The sequence below is a fragment of the Globicephala melas genome, chromosome 10 (genome assembly GCF_963455315.2).
Source record: "Globicephala melas chromosome 10, mGloMel1.2, whole genome shotgun sequence".
NCBI lineage: Eukaryota > Metazoa > Chordata > Mammalia > Artiodactyla > Delphinidae > Globicephala > Globicephala melas.
Genome location: NC_083323.1, coordinates 50,267,649 through 50,290,854, shown reverse-complemented (window position 1 = coordinate 50,290,854; position 23,206 = coordinate 50,267,649). Strand labels below are relative to the sequence as shown.

The window sequence follows — 23,206 nt, the reverse complement described above, 5'->3', positions numbered from 1 at the left end:
ATATATATTTTTAAATTTCTCTGTGTTTTGTTTTCTGGGGATTTTCTTGATTTTATCTTTTCAACTCTTCATACCACAGGTATATGGAGGTCTTCTTTTTTTCTTTCTTTCTTTCTTTTTTTTTTTTTGAGACACTTGAGGTCTCCTGGGAAGTCACCTCTGACTTCTAGGCTCAGGAGAGAAAGCAAATTGATGACATTTTATGCCCAGAGAAATGGATGGCAGTCCACTGACCCATGTAATCACCCGGATTTCAGCCCTAAGCCTAAATACCACCCACTACTCTACTTGGACTTCCAGAATCCTAAGTCTTTCTGGGATTCCTCTGGGCAAATCTGATTTCTCTTGTCTCTGTCTTCCTCTGTGTGCAGTGGAAGAGGCAGCTTCTTCTGCTCTGCAAAATTTGCTGAATCTGTATTCCAGAAATATGTGGAAATCTCTTATTTTTTAATGATTCCAATCACATTCTTTGTGTACTCATGGATTTATCGCTTTTACATGCCTTTACTATGATTCTGATGGAATCTAGGGAAGAAGAGAAAATTAATGTATTGTGTAACCTGCTGTCTATAACTGAATATCCATGTACAATTTTTAAAAGCATTTATTGATTGCTAATTTCCATCATATATGCATACACTTATGTACATTTTCCATTTATTTATCCAAAATATATATTAATATATGTGTCTATATACACAAATGTATGTGTATATCTGTATGTATTTGTGTGTGTGCGTGTGTGTGTGTTAATCTTTTTTCCATCATTCCACTCTTTCGGAGTTAAGATGTGTAAACTCAAGAAAGATCATCAATTGCAAAGACATAAAGTCCTATACATTATGTTTCAAGGTGAACAAGCATAGCATATTTTAGGGCCTGTAAGAATGGCTAGAGTGTAGGTTTGTTTTAGGAAGAGGGAAATGATCACACAAGACTCTGGAGAGAAATTTTTTAAAACAGAGCCAGATCCTGAAGGACCATGTAAACAAAGTTAAGAAGTTTGAAGTTTATTCTATGATCTATAGGGAACCACTGAATGAGTTGAGCAGAGAATGATGTAATCAGATTTATACTTTAGAAAAATCACTGGCTACAGCAGAAAGAATTAAGTAGGGTGCAAAGTGGAGATGGGGATCTGCTCTCAGGTGATTGCAATGATGGAAGCAAGCGATAAAGGTGGTCTGAACAGAGGCAGCAGCAGCAGAGATGGAAAGAACTGAACCAATTTGAGACATATTTGGGAAGCAGAGTTGATGACTCTCGGTGTTTGTTAGAAATAGGAGTGGAAATGGGAAGAGGAGTCCGGGAAAATTGCCAGTTCTCACCTAGGCAGTGGGTGCTGGTGCCATTCACTAAGATAGGAAGCTTAGACACACAGAGCAGCAGCTTAAGAAGAAGCCGATGGGGGAGAGAGAAGAGGCTAGGATCCAGAAGCCAGCCTTATCCCCCGAGGAAGCCCACAGCCATCCACATGCAGGGAGGTACCATCTCACCTGAATGCAGACTGAAGCACTGATTGATATATCCTGCCAGACACTCACCAGAGATGGTGATTTGGGGACCAAAGTGAGAACAGGACTGTTTATTACTTCAGAGTCTGCAGAAAAGACACCACAATTTCCAGAATTTATCCCCAGGGACAGAGGAAGTCTACTCCCACTGAAAAACTTTTAAATTGTGTTTTTGTGGCAGGCCATGCATCGTGGATTCAACATGCTAATTACAGCTACATGAAAGTGTACTCTCCAAATCGAAGATACACGTTCTATTCAAGCACACATACAACACTTATCCAAATCGATCCCATACCAGTCACAAAGACAGCACGAAATTTTTCAAAAATCTGATGTCATAGAATACATTTTAACCACATTATCACTAGGTTAGACAACAACAGCAATATAGAAAAGGAGGAATACCACATTTTGATTAAAAGCACCTCCAAACAATTAATGAGTTAAAAAGGAAATGATAACGGAAATTACGAAATATCTAGACCTGAACAACCATCAAGCTGTTACATATCAGAACGTATGGGGAACAGTTAAAGTGGTTCTTAGGTATAAGTTTGTAGCCTCAAATATTTCTTTAAAAGAGAATTGAAATGAATAAGCATTCACTTCAAGAAAGTGCATTAACTCACTCAAAAAAATTTAGACACCAAAGTCTCATCTTTTTTAATACAAGACATTATTGGGTATATTTTACCATAATAAAAAACGGGGGGAAGGGGAACATTATTGGGTAAATAAACAAACACCTATTGGTCCAAGTAAAATTTATATCAGCCGAGTAATAAAAATGCTGATTTCATTCAATCTGCCTTATTTGCTTTTTTACATCTATATTGATCAAAAACTTCAATGGGTTAGTAGGCATTTGGCTTTTTCACATGTATTAGTATATATAATATCTATATGTACATGCAATATGATTCTCCGTATGTATATATCATAGTCCAACTCGGACATTTTGCCTCTAAATAGAAAACAGCTCTGAGAGAAGTAAGATGAAGGAATAAATAAGGACACGGGCCCAGGGTCAGAGAGCACTGAATTCTGTCTCCACCTTAATCTTGCATCATCTGGGTGACTTTGGCACATCTACGTAACCTCCGAAAACTTCAATTTCCTTCTGTGTAGATTAGAGTTGCTGTGACACCGGTACCAGCCACAAATGATTGTTACAGGTTACTGAATACACAGTGCCGGTATGGTCAGGGCAGGGGGGTGGGGAGGCACTTGTGGGTGTTTTTGTTTGTTTACCATTCTAACAAGTATTAAGTGACATTATGTTTTACTAAGAGACTGCTATAAACTGAAGGTTTGTATCCTGCAAAATTCATCTGTTGAAAATACTAACTCACAATGTGGTGATATTTGGAGTTGGGGCCCTTGGGGGTGACTACGAAGGTGTAGCCCTCGTGAATGGACGAGTGCCGTTATAAGACCTTAGAGAGACACTTCACCCCTTCCTGGAAGCTCATAGCGAGATGGCCGTTTATGAACCAGGAAGCGAGTTCTCGTCAGACACTACGAATCTGCCAGCACCTTGATCTTGGATTTCCCGACCTCTATAATTGTAAGAAATACAATTTCTGTTGTTTACAAGCTACCCAGTCTATGGTATTATGTTACAGCAGCCCAAATGCGCTAAGACAGAGACATTCGTTATGATAACAGCCCAAGGACCCCTATTCTAGTTGACAAGGGAATAAATATAAACAAGTCCCTAATCAATGACTTCACTAGTTGTTTTTCTTTCTTATCCAACTGGGTGAATTGCTGAAATATAGGTATGGGTGCACAAATACACACAGACACACAAGCAAGTCTCGCCACTTTTGTCAAGCGCACCCTTTTGGACTATCACGGGAGACTTTCTTCTAGGACTTGAGGAGTAGCGTGTACCCTTTTACACTTTTCCAAAGAGGAATAAGCAAGACTTGTAAGGTTTGGTCGGCAGAATAATGACTCCCAAAGATGCCCATGTCCTAATCTACTGAACCTGTGAATTTGTGACAATACATTTCATGGCAAGGGGGATTTAATGCTGCAGATGGAAGTAAAGCGGCTGATCAGCAGGTCCTGAGATGAGGACGGTATCCTTGGTTATCCCAGTGAGCCCAATGGAATCGCAAGGCATCTTTAGAAATAAAAGAGGGAGAGAGGAGACTCAGAGTCAGAGGGACGCAGCAAGAGAAAAACTCCACCTGTCATTTGCTGGCTTTGAAGATGGAAGCAGGTCACATACCAAGGAATGTGGGCAGACTCTAGAAGCCAGAAAAAAGCCAGGGAACAGATTTTCCCCTAAGCCTTCAGAAGGAACGCAGCCTTGCCAATGCCTTAATTTTAGTGAGACCAATTTTGGACTTCTGACCTCCAGAAGCTGAAGAGAATAAATCTGCATTGTTTTAAGCCACTGAGTTTGAGATAATTTGTTACAGTGGTAGCAGGAAACTAATACATAAGAGTTCCTTACAAGGAAAGAAAGATGAGGTGGCCCCTCACTTGATACATTTCTAAAAGGACTTTCTTTCCATTAATCCACAAAATCAGACTATGTTTGTGATCCCTGCCTTGGTTACAGTTTCTCAGAATTCAGTCCTGGGACATCTCATCCCTCTGTGTTCTCCCTGACTCTGTAACTTCATCCACATTCATGGTTTTAGATGCCTTTTTTTTTTTTTTTTTTTTTTTTGCGATACGCGGGCCTCTCACTGTTGTGGCCTCTCCCGCTGCAGAGCACAGGCTCCGGACGCGCAGGCTCAGCGGCCATGGCTCACGGGCCCAGCCGCTCCGTGGCATGTGGGATCCTCCCGGGCCGGGGCACGAACCCGTGTCCCCTGCATTGGCAGGCGGACTCTCAACCACTGCGCCACCAGGGAAGCCCCTAGATGCCATTTTTATATAGGGCTGATCCACAAGTTTGAATCTCTCACTCAGCCCTCCTTTCAGAGCTCCAGGCCAGAATATCTTCACTTGGGTATCTCACAGGGATCTCAAGCTACACGGATCCAACACTGAACTTTTCATTTTCTACTCTCCACTCTCCATCCTCACACCCCCAGCCTGCCTTTCCCTAGACTTCCCCAATTGCTCATGATAGAAAGTAGTCAGAAAACATTTGACACCTTTTCTCAACCTCCGATTACCGAGTCTTGCCAAGTCTGTCCTCAAATATGTTTCTAATTCACTCAGTTCTTGCCACGTTTTGTCACCACCCTAGTCCAAGCTATCATCGTCTTTTCCCTGAACTACTGTAACAGCCTCCTAACACCCCTGCTTCCCCCAATAGCCCTCCAGTTCATTCTCCACACTGCAGCCAGAGTGATTTTTTTTTTTTTTTTTGGCCCACCTCGCGGCTTGTGGGATCTTAGTTCCCTGACCAAGGATCGAACCTGGGCCCTCAGCAGTGAAAGTGCAGAGTCCTAACCACTGGACCACCAGGGAACTCCCAGAGTGATCTTCCAAAATATGAATAAGATGATCCATGCCTCTGCTTAAGACCCTTTCAGGGCTTCCCGTTGCTTGTACAAGAATATCCAAACCTGCTCTTTTCTGGCTGGAATCATGGAGGGTGCAGAAGAGGAAAAAAAGAAGTTCCTGCTGTATCAGAAACCGTTCAGAAAAAGCAAATAAATTTCACAGAGCTGAAGATCAAGCTCCTGAGAAGTTATCCAAAAGATGCTTTGAAAGGCAAGGAGGAAGTTTATCAATGAAAAGCCATGAACATAAACATAGGCCCATGTGCCAGACTCTTAAAGAAATCAGGTAATATGATAAAATAAGCTTTTATATCCTTTTCTGCCACCCACAATTCCCTTTTTAAAAATTTCACTAAATTCCTACATAGGTAGCAATGGTGTGAGCTCAAAGGTCCGAAAGGTGCTGCAGCTTCTTCGCCTCCTCCAGGTCTTCAGTGACACCTTTGTGAAGCTCAACGAGGCTTCAGTCAACATGCTGAAGATTGTGGAACATGTATTGCATTGGGGGTACCCAAACCTGAAGTCAGAGAAGGAACTGATCTACAAGTTTGGCTACGGCAAAATCAACAAGAAGTGAATTGCCCTGACAGATAACACATGGATTGCTCCATCACTTAGTAAATGTGGCGTCATCTGCATGGAGGATCTGATTCATGAGATCTGTTCTGTTGGAAAACGTCTCAGAGAAGCAAACAACTTCCCGTGACCCTTCAAATTGTCTTCTCCACTAGGTGTAATGAAGAAAAAGGCCACCCATCTTCTAGAAGGTGGAGACGCTGACACCAGATCAATAGGCTTATTAGAAGGATGAACTAAGGCATCTACCTTGATTATTTCTGTAATCTGGTCAGTTAATAAATGGTGACTGCTTTCAAATTGAAAGAAAAAGACAATCCAAACCCTTGAGCATGGCTTAAAAGGCCCCGCATGATCCTCATTCACCTCTCCAAACCTACCTCATGCCACTACCCCTGTGCAGCTGCTACCCCTGTGCAGCCGCTATCCCTGTGCAGCCGCTACCCCTGTGCAGCCACACTGACCTGCTTTTAATTCCTCGAAGATTCCAACCCCCCTCCAACCTCAGGGCCTTCATACAAGCTATTCCTTCTGCCTGGAACACGTGTCTCCTAACTTTCCACATGACTCTTCAACCATCAGGTTTCATCAGAGAGATCTCCTCCAACTTAAAGCAGTTCTCATAACATCCTGTTATTTTCTTCCATAGCTCTTATCAAAATCATTAATTACACACACACTTAATTGTTTAATGCCTGTAACCCTTACTGGTCTGTACACTCCCCAGACCATGTCCGCTGTGTTCATCTCTGCATTGCTCACCCCAGGCACAGAGTCTGACACATAGTAAGTGCTCAGCAATGTTTGATAAAGGAATAAATTAATAAATGAATGATGAATTTGGATGGAGTAAGCAGAATTTTTAAAATCTTATGTCACCTTTTAGAAATTATTTCTTCCTCTGTCTCCCACCAGATTCTCTTTGCCACTTACTCTTCCCTTCCCTAGCCAGTGCCTATGCTCCAAAACCTTTCTGCAGTATCAAAATACATCTATCCTGCCACATTCCCACAGGGACTCTGCCCTCTTCTGGCCAATATGGGAACTGATTCCACTTTACTGGAGCTTAAGGATTTATTTTCCTTCTCGGATATTTTTATCTTAATCAGCAACTTCTGGAAAACCAAGAGCTTGGCCCAAAATAAAGTCTTCAAATCCATTTGTTTAGTAATGTGTATAAATAAAGTCCATTAACATATTCACGAGTGATGAATCCTAAATATAACCACGGCAGATGTCACTCGTTAATCCAGCACCTGTTTATTAACTATCTACTCTGGCTGTGAAACTTAGAACTTTTCAAGGAGCCCCAGACCCAACAGGGGAGAAAGATATTGTAACTAAGTTAATGAAACTGTCCCCTCTGTAGACCACTTCCCATCTCACTTCCCCCAGACCAGGACACTGGGGAGGAAGATGATCCCTGGGCTAAAAATTTCATCAGCTCCTATACATTATGGCACATGTAAGACCTTCTCATGCTCCCATCATGACTGAGAGAGTATCATTTCTAATAAAGGTTAGAGGTAGGATCAAGAAAAAGAACTGACACAACTCTGCAAGACTCCAGGAGGGTGCTTAGAAAATCGTTGCTTTCTAGACGACATTGCCTTTGAGAATTGTTAGTGCTTGTATGTGTGTGATCCAACAGTTAATTGTGGGACCAGAGGAAATACTTGTTGGACAAAATGTCTGCCACTCCCCCTAGCAGGGAGACCTGAAAAGCAGTCTGGATTTGGGACACCCACGGCCGCCCTGGGCTACTCTGAGGTACTTGAAATTCCAGAGGCCACCTTGGATTGGCCTGCTGGTGCCAGCCCTTCCCACCACTCTCCCTCATTCCACTCCCAGCCCTGGGCATTATTATAGGCTGAAAAACTCAGACTTCGGGAAATGCAATGCTAGGGAAGAGGGATGGACCCGGGAATAAAACCAAATCCTGTGTATAAGGGTAGGATTTCCCAAAAGGTGGGTGGAGTTTCTCCCATGGGAGTTTAGAAACAAGAGGCATTTTTTTAAGAAAGGCACATATATGAGGACAGAGGTGTAAGGCTGGGTATGGAACACTGATGAGAAAACACCCTGTGAATTGTTCAACTTCTTGGGTTGTTTTCTCTTAGACTATGGGAAATGCTGTATTTAGTGTATAACATTTAGGGTATTTATTTTTATATTATAGATTATTTATAATTATATTAGATTATTATTAGATTAGATTATTATTATTATATAACTGGTATGTTATATTAAGATAATAATATTAATATACTATATATTATTATTACAACCCTCCATGTGGTAATTCTTTTTAGATACACCAACCCTTCAATAAAATCTGATTTACCCAGAAATCATTGTATGAGAATGTTGAGGTAAATATAGGTATAATGCGGTGTAATTATATTCGTCAGAATCTTTTGGTGGCTGCAAATCAAACTGGCTTAAGTGAAAAGATGAATTCATTGGATCATTGAACTAAAAATCCAGGTGCTCAAACTAAATATTCAAGAATCTCTCTTTCCTTCTCTTAAGCGTAATTTCCTCTGTGTTGTCTTTATTTTCAAGTGGTTACTCCCATAGATGGGTGGAATGGCTACTAGTAGCTCCAATTTAGCAACTCCAACAAAATCAGAGCTTCTATTTCCAAAATGTTTCAGAAACTGTATTAGGCAGATACCTATTTGCTCCACTTGTCCAATCTCAAACCAATCACTGTGGACAGGAATGGCCAAACCTGGGTAAAATGTCCATCTCCAGAGCAAGGGGATTAAGTCAGGTCCTTGAACCACATAAACCAAATCTAAAATGACACATCCGGATGAAAGATACATAACATTTTAAAATAGATATGTTATATCAGGTACTGATAAGTCTTCTAAATAAAAATTTATATTTTTATTTAGTTTCAATATAAAAATATAGCAAAGTAAAAGAATAGAGGAGTGATCCAGCAATCCCACTCCTGGGCATATACCCAGACAAAACTATAATTCAAACAAATACATGCACTTAAATTCACAGCAGCACTATTCACAATAGCCAAGACATGGAAACAACCTAAATGTCCATTGACAGATGAATGGATAAAGAAGATGTGGTACATATATACAATGGAATACTACTCAGCCATAAAAAAGAATGAAATAATGCCATTTGCAGCAACATGGATGCAACTAGAGATTATCATACTAAGTGTAAGTCAGAAAGAGAAAGACAAATACCATAAGTGAACCTATCTACAAAACAGAAACATGGACATGGAGAACAGACTGGTGGTCGCCAAGGAGAAAGGGGTTGGGAGAGGGATGGAGTGGAAGGTTGGGTTAGCAGATGTAAGCTTTTATATATAGAATGGATAAACAACAAGATCCTACTGTATAGCACAGAGAACTATATTCAGTATGCTACGATAAACCATAATGGAAAAGGATATTAAAAAAGTATACATGTATAACTGAATCATTTTGCTGTACAGCAGTAATTAACACCATATTGTAAATCAACTATACTTTAATTTTAAAAATTGCTAAAGAAAAAAAAGTAATAGAGGAGGACAAAGTTCGCTTTTTAGAAAGAGTCAGCAGGGAATGAGGTCAGGACTAGTGGTTGACTCTGGCATAGAGGGTTTCAGTTATGGGCAATGAGAAGGACAAAAGCTCCGAGGGTGACATGTGCTGGGAGTATCTGACAGTGGAAGGCCCCTGTGGCTGAAATACAGCAAGCAAAGAGTAAACGGCAGGCAATGAAGAAAGAGAGGGGGAGAGGGGGCAAATGAGGGACCGCCTTGTAGACCATGGCAAAGACCGTAACCTTTATTCTAAATGGAGCAGGAAGGCATTGAAGTAATTTGAGCTCAGGATCAACATGTTGCTACTTATGTTTTAAGAGGATGACTGCCTACTGTTATAGACTTTAGGAGGCATCAGGGGAGGGAAGAGTGGAACCAGATGACTGAGGAGGCACAGAGCACCAACAAAAGATGAAAGATAACAGTGGCTTTGGTTACGATAGTGGTGGTAGAAGCTGGATACATGGTCAAATTCAAGAATTATCTTTGAAGTCAATGCCAATAGGATTAGGAGATGGATTTGATAGAGGATGTGAAAGAAAGGGGTCCAGGATGATTTCAAGGATTCTTGCTGGAGGAAGCAAGGGCTCCATGGAGGTAACACTATGTAAAGAATACTGGCAGCATGTCACACCACCACACACACACATTTTATTGAAGAGCTCATGAACTCTATTACTTACGATCTGGCACTCAAGGCCTGCACGTGTCTGGTAATCCCAAACACTGCTCTCAAGGCTAACATCCTTCAGGCCTGCAGGGAAACACCTCTTGCCTCATATCCTTGAACTATACGCATACGACTGTCCTGAAGGTATACAGGTTATGCTATTCCCAGTGCTGGAGGTGAAACACTGCTTTGAGCGAGAAGAGGATTGGAGCAGTGGAAGTTCTCAGGTAAGAGAGACAAATAACCTTGTCATACCTTTCCTCTTACATAAATAGCATCATTTCCCAGCAGTACTGAGCATCAATTTTTTTGCTTCTCTTGATGCTCCAATTTGTGGCCTGGAAGATACCCACCAACTATCTCATTATTCAAAACTGTTGCATATGGTTTCTGAAAAAACAACTGGCAATATTTTAAACATTGTCATTACTCTTAAACTTACAGATGTAGACCTAGATCTAACTAATGCATGAACTATGATACTGATTATTTACATTGGTAATTAGATGAACATTGAACTCTAGATTTGCAAATGGTTTTACTTTTATGAAAATACCTAGTAAGATTTAATTAACTTTTCCAAAACATTTAAATTTAAATATATGTAAATTAGGCACAGAGCCCTGCAGAGGTAAGCCTTGAACTTTAGCTCTGTGAAGGGATCAGCTGCATTTCTTTATCCCATGGTCAAACTGCCATGGGTATCCCAGCACCAGTCCACTGGTATGAACATTTTTTGGAGATGGACTAGTTTTAGTTTAATAATTTTGATTTAAAATTTTGATATGCATTAATTATCATATGTATTTTTGCCTTTAAATTTTGTAGACAATTTAAACTACTTAGAAGAAATAACTTTCGTGAAAAGACAGAAATAATTTTAACTTTTTGACTTTATATTTACTCTAATATGCACTCATGAATAGATCCAATTTTGTATCCACTGAATACACCCACATTTTATTGTTTAATCCTTTAAAGTCTAACTGCCAATATGACACAAATTAAATGAAAACCTTTATTACAAAGTGATAAATGACTTTGCTAAAGTCAAGAAAAATCTGTTTTATGGAATAACTATATAAAAATATACACAATAATATGTACTGATAATAACATGTGAATTATGCATATCTTTTATTTATTTATTTATTTTTATAAGCAGGTTCTTATTAGTTATCCATTTTATACATATTAGTTATATATGTCAATCCCAATCTCCCAGTTCATCCCATCACCTCCACCACCACCCCCACCACTTTCCCCCCTTGGTGTCCATACGTTTGTTCTCTACATCTGTGTCTCTATTTCTGCCTTGCAAACTGGTTCATCTGTACCATTTTTCTAGATTCCACATATATGTGTTAATATATGACATTTGTTTTTCTCTTTCTGACTAACTTCACTCTGTATGACAGTCTCTAGGCCCATCCACATCTCGACAAATGACCCAATTTCTTTCCTTTTTATGGCTGAGTAATATTCCATTGTATATATGTACCACACCTTCTTTATCCATTCATCTGTCGATGGACATTTAGGTTGCTTCCATGCCCTGGCTATTGTAAATAGCATTGCAATGAACATTGGGGTACATGTGTCTCTTTGAATTATGGTTTTCTGTGGGTATATGCCCAGTAGTGGGATTGCTGGGTCATATGGTAATTCTATTTTTAGTTTTTTAAGGAACCTCCATACTGTTCTCCATAGTGGCTGTATCAATTTACATTCCCACCAACAGTGCAAGAGGGTTCCCTTTTCTCCACACCCTCTCCAGCATTTGTTGTTTGTAGATTTTCTGATGATATCCATTCTAACTGGTGTGAGGTGATACCTCATTGTAGTTTTGATTTGCATTTCTCTAATAATTAGCGATGTTGAGCAGCTTTTCATGTGCATCTTGGCCATCTGTATGCCTTCTTTGGAGAAATGTCTATTTAGGTCTTCTGCCCATTTTTTGACTGGGTTATTTGTCTTTTTAATATTGAGCTGCATGAGCTGTTTATATATTTTGGAGATTAATCCTTTGTCCGTTGCTTTATTTGCAAATATTTTCTCCCATTCTGAGGGTTGTCTTTTCGTCTTGTTTATAGTTTCCTTTTCTGTGCAAAAGCTTTTAAGTTTCATTAGGTCTCATTTGTTTATTTTTGTTTTTATTTCCATTACCCTAGGAGGTGGGTCAAAAAGGATCTTGCTGTGATTTACGTCAAAGAGTGTTCTTCCTATATTTTCCTCTAGAATTTTATAGTGTCTGGTCTTACATTTAGGTCTTTAATCCATTTTGAGTTTATTTTTGTGTATGGTGTGAGGGAGTGTTCCAATTTCATTCTTTTACATGTAGCTGTCCAGTTTTCCCAGCACCACTTGTTGAAGAGACTGTCTTTTCTCCATTGTGTACCCTTGCTTCCTTTGTCATAGATTAGTTGACCACAGGTGCAAGGGTTTATCTCTGCATTTTCTATCCTGTTCCATTGATCTATATTTCTGTTTTTGTGCCAGTACCATATTGTCTTGATTACTGTAGCTTTGTAGTATACTCTGAAGGCAGGGAGTCTGATTCCTCCAGCTCCGTTTTTTTCCCTCAAGACTGCTTTTGTTATTCGGGGTCTTTTGTGTCATCATACAAATTTTAAGATTTTTTGTTCTAGCTCTGTAAAAAATGCCATTGGTAATTTGATAGGGATTGCAATGAATCTGTAGATTGCTTTGGGTAGTATCGTCATTTTCACAATATTGATTCTTCCAATCCAAGAACATGGCATATCTCTCCATCTGTTTATGTCATCTTTGATTTCTTTCATCAGTGTCTTATAGTTTTATGAGTACAGGTCTTTTACCTCCTTAGGTAGGTTTATTCCTAGGTATTTTATTCTTTTTGATGCAATGGTGAATGGGATTGTTTCCTTAATTTTTCTTTCTGATCTTTTGTTGTTAGTATATAGGAATGCAAGAGATTTCTGTGCATTAATTTTGTATCCTGCAACTTTACCAAATTCATTGATTAGTTCTAGTAGTTTTCTGGTGGCATCTTTAGGAATCTCTATGTATAGTATAATGTCATCTGAAAACAGTGACAGTTTTACTTCTTCTTTTCCAATTTGTATTCCTTTTATTTCTTTTTCTTCTCTGATTGCCATGGCTAGTACTTCCAAAACTATGTTGAATAATAGTGGCAAGAGTGGACATCCTTGTCTTGTTCCTGATCTCAGAGGAGATGCTTTCAGTTTTTCACCACTGAGAATGATGTTTGCTGTGGGTTTGTCGTATATGGGCTTTATTATGTTGAGGTAGGTTCCTCAACATAATATGCCCACTTTCTGGAGAGTTTTTATCATAAATGGGTGCTGAATTTTGTCAAAAGCGTTTTCTGCATCTACTGAGATGATCATATAGTTTTTATTCTTCAATTTGTTAATATGGTGTATCACACTGATTGATTTGCAAATATTGAAGAATCCTTGCATCCTTGTGATAAGTCCCACTTGATCATGGTGTATGATCCTTTTAATGTGTTGTTGGATTCTGTTTGCTACTATTTTTTTGAGGGTTTTTGCATCTATATTCATCAGTGATATTGGTCTGTGATTTTTTTTTGTAGTACCTTTGTCTGGTTTTGGTGTCAGGGTGACGGTGGCTTCATAGAATGAATGTGGGAGTGTTCCTTCCTCTGCTATTTTTTGGAAGAGTTTGAGAGAGATGTGTGTTAGCTCTTCTCTAGATGTTTGATAGAATTCACCTGTGAAGCCAGATGGTCCTGGATTTTGTTTGTTGGAAGATTTTTAACCACAGTTTCAACTGCATTACTTGTGATTGGTCTGTTCATATTTTCTATTTCTTCCTGGTTCAGTCTTGGAAGGTTATACCTTTCTATTTGTCCATTTCTTCCAGATTGTCCATTTTATTGGCATAGAGTTTCTTGTAATAGTCTCTTAAGATGTTTTGCATTTTTGTGATGTCCATTGTAACTTCTCCTTTTTCATTTCTAATTTTATTGATTTGAGTCCTCTCCATCTTTTTCTTGATGAGTCTTTAGGTTTATTAATTTTGTTTATCTTCTCAAAGAACAAGCTTTTAGTTTTATTGATCATTGCTATTGTTTCCTTTGTTTCTATCTCATTTATTTCTGCTCTGATTTTAAGATATCTTTCCTTCTACTAACTTTGGGTTTTGTTTGCTCTTCTTTCTCTAGTTCCCTCAGGTATAAGGTTAGATTGTTTATTTGAGATTTTTTTCTTGTTTCTTGAGGTAGGATTGTATTGCTTTTGCTGCATCCCATGGGTTTTGGATCACCATGTTTTTGTTGTCATTTGTCTCTAGGTTTGCTTTTATTTCCTCTTTGATTTCTTCAGTGATCTCTTGGTTGTTAAGTAGTGTATTGTTTAGCCTCCATGTGTTTGTGCTTTTTACGTTTTTTTCCCTGTAATTTATTTCTAATCTCATAGCATTGTGGTTGGAAAAGATGCTTGATATGATTTCAATTTTCTTAAATTTACCAAGGCTTGATTTGTGACCCAAGATATGATCTATCCTGGAGAATGTTCCAGGTGTACGTGAGAAGAAAGTGTAATCTGCTGTTTTTGGATGGAATGTCCTATAAATATCAATTAAATCTATCTCGTCTATGGTGTCATTTAAAGCTTGTGTTTCCTTATTAATTTTCTGTCTGGATGATCTGTCCATTGGTGTAAGTGAGGTGTTAAAAATCCCCCACTATTATTGTATTACTGTCGATTTCGTCTTTTATAGCTGTTAGCATTTGCCTTATGTATTGTGGTGCTCTTATGTTGGATGCATATATATTTATAATTGTTATATCTTCTTCTTGGATTCATCCCTTGATCATTATGTAGTGTCCTTCCTTGTCTCTTGTAACATTCTTTATTTTAAAGTCTATTTTATCTGATATGAGTATTGCTACTCCAGCTTTCTTTTGATTTCCATTTGCATGGAATATCTTTTTCCATTCCCTCACTCTCAGTCTGTATGTGTCCCTAGGTCTGAAGTGGGTCTCTTGTAAACAGCATATATACAGGTCTTGTTTTTGTATCCATTCAGTGAGCCTGTGTCTTTTGGTTGGATCATTTAATCCATTCATATTTAAGGTAATTATCAATACGTATGTTTCTATTACCATTTTCTTAATTATTTTGGGTTTGCTTATGTAGGTCCATTTCTTCTCTTGTGTTTCCCACTTAGAGAAGTTCCCTTAGCATTTGTCGTAGAGCTGGTTTGGTGGTGCTGAATTCTTTTAGCTTTTGCTTGTCTGTAAAGCTTTTGATTTCTCTGTCGAATCTGAAAGAGATCCTTTCCAGGTAGAGTAATCTTGGTTGTAGGTTCTTCCCTTTCATCACTTTAAATATATTGTGCCACTCTCTTCTGGTTTGTAGAGTTTATGCTCAGAAATCAGCTGTTAACCATATGGGAGTTCTCTTGTATGTCATTTGTCATTTTCCCCTTGTTGCTTTTAATAATTTTTCTTTGTTTTTAATTTTGTCAATTTCATTATTATGTGTCTCAGCGTGTCTCTCCTTGGGTTTATCCTGCCTGGGACTCTCTGTGCTTCCTGGACTTGGGTGGCTATTTCCTTTCCCATCTTAGGGAAGTTTTTGACTATAATCTCTTCAAATATTTTCTAGGGTCCTTTCTCTCTCTCTTCTCCTTCTGGGACTCCTATAATGTGAACGTTGGTGTATTTAATGTTGTCCCAGAAGTCTCTTAGGCTGTCTTCATTTCTTTTCATTCTTTTTTCTTTATTCTGTTGCGCGGCAGTGAATTCCACCATTCTGTCTTCCAGGTCACTTATCTGTTCTTCTGTCACAGTTATTCTGCTATTGATTCCTTCTAGTGTATTTTTCATTTCAGTTATTGTATTATTCATCTCTGTTTGTTTGTTCTTTAATTCTTCTAGGTGCTTGTTCTTTAATTCTTCTAGGTCTTTGTTAAACATTTCTTGCATCTTCTCGATCTTTGCCTCCATTCTTTTTTTTCTTTTAACATCTTTATTGAAGTATAATTGCTTTACAATGGTGTGTTAGTTTCTGCCTTATAACAAAGTGAATCGGCTATACATATACATATATCTCCATATTGCCTCCCTCTTGCGTCTCCCTCCAGGTGGTCGCACCTCTTGGTGGTCACAAAGTACCGAGCTGATCTCCCTGTGCTATGTGGCTGCTTCCCACTAGCTATCTATTTTATATTTGGCAGTGTATATATGTCCATGCCAGTCTCTCACTGCATCCCAGCTTATCCTTCCCACTCCCCGTGTCCTCAAGTACATTCTTTGTCTGCATCTTTATTCCTATACTGCCCCTAGGTTCTTCAGAACCTTTTTTTTTTTTTTTTTTTTTTTAGATTCCATATATATGTGTTAGCATACGGTATTTGTTTTCCTCTTTCTGACTTACTTCACTCTGTATGACAGACTCTAGGTCCATCCTTTGCCTCCATTCTTTTTCCGAGGTCCTGGATCATCTTCACTATCATTATTCTGAATTCTTTTTCTGGAAAGTTATCTATCTGCAGTTCATTTAGTTGTTTTCCTGGGGTTTTATCTTGTTCCTTCATCTGGTACATTTTCTTCTGCCTTTTCATTTTGTCTAACTTTCTGTGAATGTGGTTTTTGTTCCACAGGCTGCAGGAGTGTAGCTCTTCTTGCTTCTGCTGTCTGCCCTCTGGTGGATGAGGCTTTCTAAGAGGCTTGTGCAAGCTTCCTGATGGGAGGGACTGGTAGTGGGTAGAGCTGGGTGTTGCTCTGGTGGGCTGAGCTCAGTAAAACTTTAATCTGCTTGTCTGCTGATAGGTGGGGCTGAGTTCCCTCCCTGTTGGTTCTTTGGCCTGAGGAGACCCAGCACTGGAACCTACAGGCTCTTTGGTGGGGCTAATGGTGGACTCCAGGAGGGCTCATGCCAAGGAGTACTTCCCAGAACTTCTGCTGCCAGTGTCCTTGTCCCCATGGTGAGCCACAGCCACCCCCCACCTCTGCAGGAGACCCTCCAACACTAGCAGGTAAGTCTGGTTCAGTCTTCTATGGGGTCACTGCTCCTTCCCCCGGGTCCTGGTGCACACACTACTTAGTGTGTGTCCTCCAAGAGTGGAGTCTCTCTTTCCCCCAGTCCTATCGAAGTCCTGCGATCAAATCCTGCTAGCCTTCAAAGTCTGATTCTCTGGGAATTCCTCCTCCCGTTGCTGGACCCCCATGTTGGGAAGCCTGACGTGGGGCTCAGAACATTCACTCCAGTGGGTGGACTTCTGTGGTATAATTGTTCTCCAATTTGTGAATCACCCACCCTGCGGTTATGAGATTTGATTTCATTGTGATTTTGCCCCTCGTACCATGTCATTGCAGCTTCTCCTTTGTCTTTGGATGTGGGGTATCTTTTTTGGTGAGTTCAGCAGTTAGTTGTGATTCCGGTGCTCTTCACAGGAGAAAGTGAGCTCATGTCCTTCTACTCCGCCATCTTGAACCAATCTTTCTGCATATCTTTTTTTACTACTCATCTAAATATTTCCAGCCTATAAATTAAATGGTGCTTAGTAATGATGGTTAAATTAAATTCAGCCATCTTCAATATTTTGCCAAATTTCAGTCTTATAAAACTAATGTCTCATATTTTTTATTCTGTTACTGTATACCTTTGACAAGGGAAGAAGATAGAACATATTTTATTCAACCATTGATTGGTTTGATTTATAACTTAAACATTTGGACATGTGGTATGTGGATGTCCATTTGTGCTCTTGCCTGAGCCCTGCAAATGATAGGGGCAGCCTCGTTCAAAATATCAAGAGAGTACCAAGAAGAGTGTGATTAACTCTGGAAGGACAAGGAAGGTTCCACTGAGGAGCTGGTGTTTGACTGGATCATCAAGGATGGTTAGAAGCTCAACAGGCAGAGGAAGGAAGGGCATTCAGAGAGTAGGAACAGCACATGCAAAGCTGAGTGATCATGCACTGTGAAATGCAGTATGTGTGACACATTTGGGCATAAAGTTGTGTGGAGATAAGAGAATGGCTGGGCATGGAGCTAGAGATAAGACTTGGAGAAAGACATCTAGAGCAGATATACATCATCTACAGCTTTTATTCATTCAGAAATATCTGTTTTGAGTACTTGCCACTTGCCAGGCACTAGGCTAGACGCTGGAGGTACAACCACAAACCAGGCAGCAATTTTGCTCTCTAGGAGTTTATGTGGAGAGTGTAGTGGAGAAAGATGTTGTGTCACAGTCACTGTGCATGTCTTAGGAAGTACCTGGAGGAAGGGATCCTGGGACAAATATCTTTGCAGTTCTAACCAGCCCAGCATCTTAAACCAAGAAAGTACTCCACAAATTCAATTGCTGAATTAAAGTGAAAAAATTACTACTGGCATATTTGAATTTATCCTTAAGGCTATATTGCAGGAAGCACAATTGTGAACTATTCCCGAAGGTCTCAAGTCTGAGGGATGCAGGGAATCCATTAGCTCAGTGTTAGAAATGCTTTGAGGGAGTTGAAGCCTTGCAAACAATAAACTATTAATGAAAATTAAAATAATAACAAATTATTATTACCACAAGGGGGGAAAGCAGGGCGTGGGATGAACCAGGAGATTGGGATGGACATATATACACTAATATGTATAAAATAGATAACTAATAAGAACCCGCTGTATAGCACAGGGAACTCCACTTCACTTCGCTGTACAGTAAAAATTAACATTGTAAAAAAACTATACCCCAATTTAAAAAATATTGTGAGTATACAACCCAAGGGTGTTTAATTCCTATTTGAAAAAAATATTATTACCAATAATAACAGCTGCCATTTATCAGTCATTTAATATGTGCTGATCACTATGTTAAGTGCTCTTCATGAATGGTCTCTACAATCTCTTGCTTCTCACACCAACTCTTTGACATAGATGGAGATACTGAAGGACAGCAACATGAATTAACCAGCCCTGATACAGCTAATAAGCAATAGATCAGAAGTTCAAATCCAGGTCTGCCTGGATCTAGAGAGACCTGGAAGGTGTCCTTTACACACACACACACACACACACACACACACACACACACACGGAACAGACAGAGCTTTTAAAATAGTCCAAAGAACTGTGATCACCCTCAAAATGCACCGCCTTGTGATTTTTTTTCTCTCCTGGCAATTCTACAAGATTTGGACAGTGGCCACATCTATATAATAAACAGATGGAATCTGGACTCTTTCCATCTGGCCCATCTCTAAAACATGCTCATCTCAATGGATTGGTGCTGGGGTTTCTGTGGTGGTTTAAGGGAATCTCCGGCCAACAAGGAAACACAGTTACTCAACTGACAGAGCTAAGAGATAAGGGTTTCCTTTCGTAGAGTTCTTAAGTACTGTTACTGTGAGTCTACTTGCCCCACCAAGAAATCAGTTGAGAGACACACTTTTCTTTTCAAATTAGAAGCATTTGCTTCTATTAGAAATGTTTAGAAGAATGGAAATATTCAGAGAAGGGAAAGAATTACTTCTCAGGATACAAAAGCTTGACGAAGAAATTTCCCTACAGATGAATCTTAGTCACTAAGAGCCAGAAGATGATGGGAGAGTTTGCTGAAGAAAGTTGAAGAAGCTAGGCTGCCACGTATGGCTGTACAGGTTGCTCACTGCGGAAAGGTACCAAGCTGAAGTGGCAAGTAAGACTAAAATCTAGCAAGCACTCTGCTTGCCAAATCATGAACACTGGTACAGGCCTGTGTCTGCTCAGGAGGGGAACTTTACTTGAATCTGTATATATTCACCAACTGTACGAGTGAAAGCCCTGCCCTAGGCTCCCTCCACTTTAAGGGTGCTGGTGGTGACACTGGGTGTTCATCTCCACTCTTCCGATCTCTCCCGCATTCTGGAGCGTTTGAGAGGCAGGTGGGTATCCCAGCGTTCCAAAGCACAGGTAGAAGTTGGTGCCAGATTGAGTCACAGCCTCTAGCCAGAGAAAAAGACCTGGCAAAGGATATTGCCTTTGAGCATCATCTTCATTTTTCTGAAATCCTGCCTTTGTTTCCAAGAAGCCTGCTAACACTAAGGAACCATTCTTGCTGGAGATGTCTGGTGCCACCTCCCTGCATCACACTCCAGCGAGGGTGCCACGATGATAAGGTCCTCAAGCCAAGATGCAGACCAATTCCCTTCCCCAGGGTCTCCTTCGGTGCTCACTTGTAGGGTATGTGTTACTATCAATACTATTTTTCGTACCACCAACATACTGCTCTTTTCCTCTTTGGGGAGACTAGAAACAAACAAGCAAAACCCAGCTCTTCTGCAACCACAGCACTCACTGCTATGCTTGTATCCAGCTTTTTCTCTGGCAGGTGAAGGTAGGAGGGAACATTCATACTTTCCATTTTTGAAAAGGCCTCCAAGAGCTTTCTGTCTTGGTCCAGACATGTTTCCCTGTGTGTATGTTTACCATGTTTTTATTCATAAATTAGAAAGCTAGGACAGATGTGTTCTATGAACCTCAGCTTCTGAATGAGACTGAATGTTCGTCCGTCTACTCACTCCACGTTTCTGAGGGGTTGACACCCAATATCCAGGAGCCAACAAGTGGAAACTTGAGTCAATCGCCTGTGTTACAAACTGCATTTTTCTCTCAGCCACAACCTCGGGTGCCTCACGGTGGCTAGTTTAGTTCACTTTCCCACTAAGGCTTGTCCCTGGAAGGCCACAACTGCAGAGTTTCCCACTATAAAGAAGTCTGACTAATTGGTAAACTCAAAACCAACGATAAAGAGGACAGCAATTTTTTAATAAGTCAGTGTCTGCTGATTGGATCTGTACTCAGAGAGCCATGTGGCTTTCTAAGTTGTAAAATTTTCTAACCCAAATCAGAGAGAATTGTGTTAAACTATGTGCTTTGCGGGGAGAGGGGGGAGAAGGTGGATTCAAATAAAAAACAGGTAGCAAATATAATTTATTTTAAGAAATCTGGACTCAGTTGATACCCCCTACCCCCAATCTTTGAGAGTTCCGGAATTACCTAACACAGGGCCTAGCGCATCATACTTAGTCAAAAGGTTTTTGCCTTGCTCCTATTTTCTCTCTCTCCCTTCATTCTCCCAATCTGTTTCCAGTATTCTCTCGGCTAAAAAATACTTTATTTTTGAGTTCTGATAAAACAGGGTGGCAGGGACTTAAGCCATAGGTTGTTTTTTCCTAAGAAAATGTTTAATAAATGTTTAATAGGTCCAAGACATTGTCCAGAAATCAAAGGAGATACAAAGATAGAGGAACCTTGAATGTGCCCTCAGGGAGTTTCAGCCAAGAGGGCGACCTTGGATGGGTGTTAATCATTGAACAAACATTTTTTAAGTGCTTACTATATGCCAAGCATGTTCTCAACATTGGGGAAACCACAGGGAACAAAGTAAAGACGTGGCTATCATGCTCGTATTCTGGAGAAGAGATTGATGAGAAAGAAATAACTCTTTAATGTGTCTGCTATTATAGTACCAAATAGTGAGTACTGTTCCCCAAATATTGCTGGTTGTCTGCCTGCTGTGCACATGGTGACAGCACGCTTCCCTTCCTCTTTTGGATTTAGGTATAGTTGTATGACTTGTTAGTGCCGGTGACACAGGAGCAGAAATTACTTGTGTCACTTGCCGGCAGAAGCTTCAGGAGCCTGGGCACAGACTACTACATTCCCTTACCACTGCTGTGGTCGTTGTGGAAGCAACATGTTACATGAAGCCTCATCACTCTGAGACCCTGAGGATTACCACAAGTGGAGCCCCCTGCTGGTCTGAAGTGGACATGTTGCACGAATCAGACATTTTTGTTGTGTTTAGCCACTAATGTTTGGTGATGATCATTACCACAGAATAATCAGAACTTTTCAGGAAAAAGGGAATGGCTAAGTATTCTGTGGAAAAATCAAGCACAATTAAGGGTATTTTTTAAGTGATATGGGCGGAAGCTGTTTCTATTTCAAATAGAGTATAGTTACAGGGGTCCTCTCTGATCAGTTGATATTTGGTCAGACACCTGAAAGAAATCAGAGTGCCAGCCATGAGGATATTTGGGTGAAGAGCATTACAGGCAGATGTAACAGGTAAGTGCAAAGGTCCTGAGACAGGAGCATGCTTGGAGTATCTGATGTGACCAGTGTGGCCAAAGCACAATGAGCAAGGGTAGGAAGTGAATTTGGAAAGGTTAGTGGAGGTTGCAGGTAAGGAGGGCTTTGTGGTCCACATGGACTATATGTAAAGGTCAAGTGCAAAGGAAAGTTAGAGGCATGGGAGATGACAGCAGATGGATGAATGGCACTTGAGCTGGTCATCTTTGACCCTTATCTCTACCTCACCTCTTATATCTGAACTCATGATCAAGTCTTAATTATATATTGGATCTGTTCCCCATGCCCTGCCCCAATCCCACTGCCACTACTTTTGTTCTAGCCTTCTTAGCCTTGACATGAACCACTGCAGTAGCTTTCTAAATGGCCAAGTCCTTTCACTCCTGTAGCCAAAATGAATATTCTATGCTTCAGACTCCAGAAATTTATCCTTCAAAAACTCAAAAGTGATGAAGTCACACAGCCTGGTTATAACCCAGCAGAGGCAACTCCTTAGCATGGAATTTGAGGCCCTCCATCATTATGCCAGCCCACAGGTCCTCCTTTCCAGTCTTGACTCTCACACTTGCCCTCTCTTCCTCCCCTCCAGAATGACCTCACTCCTTATGGCTCCCCACACACCATGTTGTTTCATACCTGGGTATCTTCACACAGCCATTCTCTTGCCTTTCCCACATTTATCTGCCAGCATCACGTTAAACCCTCTTAATTGTGACCTCCTCTGCAAAACCTTCCACAACACTGCCCCCAAAATGGACCCAGTCAGGTTCTTCTCTCTTTTACCTTAGCATTTGGGAGGTTATATGCACGATTGCAGCTGGGATGAAGTGTAGGTTTATCTGTTTACGTGACTATCTCGTCTTCTGGTGTGGTTCCTTCTTTGAGGATGAGACCTTGTGATTCCCTTCTCTGATCAGGGCTGGGCTGCTCTCTCCGCACCATGGGGTCTCCCTCCTGGGATTTTTCCAGGCCTTGCATTCTATACCTGTTCTGGGCTCAGTTGCTCACTGTGCTTCCAACTCCTGGGTTTTATTCTTTGTGATCAGCTTTGGGCTTAATAGTTTATTGCAATCCCTGTTTCCAGCCCCAGACTTTGCTTTGAATACCAAAACTTACAATCTTAGGCCTGTTTGGATCAGTCCTGGTACCTGGACAACCACTAAAGCCAGGGTCCTGTCCCCTAGTTCAGCTAGCGTGTGGGCATTGCTTACCTCTGTACACAACAGCTGTTCCACGCAGGATGGCAGAATGAGCTGACCTCTCCTTGCCGAAGGGGATACTCCTTCCTTCTTCTTCACC

General features: G+C 40.4%; 1 pseudogene; it reads left to right on the top strand.

Moving 5' to 3' along the window:
* The first annotated feature begins 5,075 nt into the window (after positions 1–5,075).
* On the top strand, positions 5,076–5,806 carry LOC115858492 (large ribosomal subunit protein uL30-like; annotated as a pseudogene).
* Positions 5,807–23,206: the final 17,400 nt, after the last annotated feature.